Source organism: Procambarus clarkii, chromosome 83 (assembly GCF_040958095.1).
Source record: "Procambarus clarkii isolate CNS0578487 chromosome 83, FALCON_Pclarkii_2.0, whole genome shotgun sequence".
Lineage (NCBI taxonomy): Eukaryota > Metazoa > Arthropoda > Malacostraca > Decapoda > Cambaridae > Procambarus > Procambarus clarkii.
The window spans coordinates 17,886,064-17,890,502 of NC_091232.1; positions in this window are offsets into that span (position 1 = coordinate 17,886,064).

A 4,439-nucleotide genomic window follows, 5' to 3' on the forward strand; every position below is an offset into this window, starting at 1 on the left:
ATACAACTAAAAATTTCACTACAACTAAATCACAAGTTACAGCTGACTGTACAACCAAGTGTCTGCACTCAATTTAAGTGTCAATGTTTGTATTGGTCCGCCCCTCCTGTGTTCAAAATTCTGAAAAAAATAGCACAACATAATTTTCCATAACCGTTTGTCCTGGGCTTAGACAATCACACAGGATTCTTTTTTAATTACTGACCAAGGTATATAGGAGAATTTTCCCCATTTCACTATACCAGAATAATTTTGATTCTAAATCTCTTTTTCTACATTTAAACAGAAGTGTCAAGATGCGCTTAATAAAGGTGTTCAGAGCCTACTCCACTTCATATTTTTTTTTCAATTGTTCTTTTAAAATATAAAAAAAAATCGATGAGGATGAACTGAATGTAGTCGATGTAAATGGTGTCTATGACGATCTTGCTTCTTGTATGCGTTGATGTAGATCCCTGGACCTCTTGTACTCCCATCCCGGTACTCTTGAATGACGACAGAGTGTAGCAGAGCGGAGCGCCAAGTGCCAGCTGTAGAATACTGTCACTCGACCATTGACCTGGCTCCCAACAGTTCAGACGTCTTCATACCAACAACAGGTCACACGGCAGTCTTGGTGTAAACTTGACGGTGCAGATGACCACAGAAGAGCAGGACTGGACGTACCAACGGTGTCTCCAGGAAGTAGTGGTGTCAGAGGGTCGCTGAGGGGGGTGGCTTGTTTGCAGAACAGGTGCATCCCATATTCCATCATTGCTCACGTCGTCTCAGGCGTTTCTTGATGTCACCAGGTTACTAGGTCGTAAACACCAACTGTGTATACCCTCGTACCGCTGACTTTAGGCCAAAGGAGGCAATTATGCGACCTATGGCGAGTCCCGGAACTCTGTAGGGAGACCATGCCTTCCACCTGTGACCGTCTTAGTTCCACTTCCTTGTTACTCAGACGACGTAATCATTATTCTTCCGACGAATGCTCTTGAGTATGCTACTGGTTCGCCTATTCTCTTGACTTCTCCTCCAACACTGTTGGTATGGCTGCAGTCTTGACGATGCAGCTAGTGGCTAGTAGTGACCTCGAGACAGCTACCCACGGTGTTAGACGTTGACATCCGGTGACTGCTTCAAAGTTTTTTTTTTTTTTATAAAAGAAATATACAAAGTATAGCACAATATACAAGACATGAACAGAAGAACAAAAACATAACAACAAAACATAAGCAGAAACACAAGCAGAAACACAGGCATAAAAGAGAACAATGCAGTACAAGACCCTAGAAACTCCAGGGACATATGTCCAAATACAAAATGAAATATAATAATGGACATACAACAAACGGATGCATTACGGAAATGGAAAGACACAAAAAACATACACAGAATAAACCAGACACTCACACATATACAAAATTTTAGTTTTATAAAAGAAATACACAATATACAAACCAGACAATAAAAAACAAACATACAGGACAAACATAACAAAGTACGGAAACACGGATGCAAACTAAACATACACAACAAAAACCAAGAAAGAAAACACATAAAATATGGCACAATGAGAAAACCCCGAAACGGGCACTGGAGGGTACACACACACACACACACACACACACACACACACACACACACACACACACACACACACACACACACACACACACACACACACACACACACACACACACACAAACAAAAAACAGTACGTTACAAATAAATGACACTACATAAAGAACATAAAACAGTCACATCCACAAAAAACGGAAGTACAGAAATACAGACAGTAAACACAAAACAAGCCCATCCCAACAACCCAAACTCAGGTGCAGAGTATTACAGAACAACAACAGGCCTCATAAACCACCGACACAGAGGCATAAGTACAAGCTACAGGAAACAACAAAAAATAAAAACAAAAAAACATGTAAATACATAAACAGGGAAATACAGAGATTCCATAAACACAACAATGCCGCACACATAATAAAGCAATGTCACAAGGACAAGATAATAAACACACGCACACAAGCGACATACACAACCACACCGCCCGCCACCCCAACACAATACACAGGGCGAGCGCAACGACACGAAAGAAATAACACCAAACACCCACAATCGCACACAACCACAACACAAACACACACACCAAATGCAAAGCACAAAACATACAAGAAAACAAGCCACGCAGGGGCAAGAACAACATGCACACCACCCACACTTACAGACAAGGACACCCACCTGTGCACGCAGGCACCGGGGAAACATTACGCACATAACAGACAGAAACCAAACACACCAATAAACCAATCACTCATACTTCTCCGGGTACTCCCGAGCAGGAAACCGTAAACAATAAGCCTCCCAAACAAGTTGGACACTGTCAGAAATCGGACACCCAGGAGCTGCAGTAGGCCGAGGCATCGAATTTGGCACTCCCGAGACAAAACACTGCGCTCGTGGAACCCAGATGGTAGAAGGGCACCAGGGAACAGGACGCACCAAGTCAGTACACTTGAAAGTCGCAGTTGCTGTAGATCCGTCGAGCACCTCGCCGGTCGAGAGGACAAAAGGGACGGGTTTCCCCCGAGGACGCTGGACACACTGGCGCACACTGGGAAGCACATCTGACTGCACGCAGGCCGCACACCGGCCCACCCACTAGGGCGTGCACACCGTTCGGTGTCAGGAACCGCACCGAGACCCGCGGAGGGTGGCTCTGCAGGGGCCCCAGTGCCCCCACCAACTGGAACAGGAGCAGAGGCCCTTCGCCTCACATCCTTCGTCAACACCACCACAAGGTCGCTCTTACCAGGGGCAACAGCCCACTGAGGGGAGCCACCATCAGGAGGCAAAGCATCCAACTCAGAAGGCACCACAAGAGGCAACACAGCGTCGGCCACATCATCATCCTCCATTGCATCACGCTCCTCTGCCCACGACTAGGTGACGCACCCCGAGCGGAGCGACGGCGCTTAAAAAGAGGCTGCTGATCGTCGGAGCCGTCACCCCCAACAAGCGGTGTCCCAGAAGAACCATCGACAGGCGGCCCCAAAATCGGGGCAGCACGTTCACGCAGAACAGCAGCCTCAACAACGCGGGGCAAAAAGCCACCACCAGGAACGGAGACCGGAGTCGGAGAAGGAAGAGGCACAACAGGCGGAAGGGAAGACGTCAGCACACGTGAGGTATCCAGGGAGGGCGATGGAACATGCAGAACAGAAGAGATACTCGTCAACGAGGAAACTCCCAGAGGCGACGAAGCAGAGGATGTGGGTGGAGACACACATACCACCGCACCGTCAGCCCCGGGAAGCACATGGCCTCCAGCAGGAGACGCAGGCACCACCCCTACAGAATCCCCCAAGGCCATCGGATGCCGATGCACCTCCACAGTCATCGAACGATAAAGGTCCGAAACAGGCGCCCCCTGGTCCCCCGAGTTCACCGGCGGGGCAGACACATCCGGTCCAGATGAAGCGACATCCGGAACCGCCGCGGGATCCACACCAGGCACCTGCACAGATCGGGAATCCGCCGGAGAGTCCACATGCACAGATAAGCGAGGAAAATCATCCTCTAGGAAAACTGAAGGGGCTTCTGTATGAGGAGCGTCACAACCGGCCACGACGTGGCCCTCAGCACCACACCGGAAACACGTACGGGTCTGCCCCTGATAGAAAGTCCTCAGAGACAGCCCACGATACGAGACCCTGGACGGTATAGGGCTTGTGAGCCGCATGACAAGCGTGCATAAACCCAGCTGGACCCCCTTCAGTCGGCCCGCACTCAAAGTGTTAAACCGGTGCTTCACCACCGACCCAAACCGCGTAAACAAGGCCATGAAGGCCGCCTCGGGGAAGGTCACCGGCACGCCGTGAATGCTCACAAACGTCAAGGGCCCCCAGGGATCTGAGATCTCTACAGACACAGCCGAAGCCGGAAGAGGAAGCGTGCGGCCATTCCAGCGGGCCACAAACTCCCGGTATACATGTGACGTGGCGAATGACACCGCAACATGGGCGGGCGACAACTTCTCTAGGCCCAGGAGCTCGGGGACGTCAACACGGAGGACGTCAAGGAGGGCAACTTCTACAACGGGCCAGTCCACATCAGCAGAAAAATCCAGCTGCACTGTGTCTATTCTTCGAATACGGCTAGTACCAGCCCCGTCCATATTGCCAAGTGGGCCCCCGACCAGCGGGAGCTCCACACCTCCCCCCACAGCAACCGCCACTCAGCAACGGCAGACGCCCACTAACAGCCAGAGCTCGACGTCTGCACCCTCTGGTGGCGCAGCCAGCAATCTCAGACCATGCCTTCCACCTGTGACCGTCTTAGTTCCACTTCCTTGTTACTCAGACGACGTAATCATTATTCTTCCGACGAATGCTCTTGAGTATGCTACTGGTTCGCCTATTCTCTTGACTTCTCCTCCA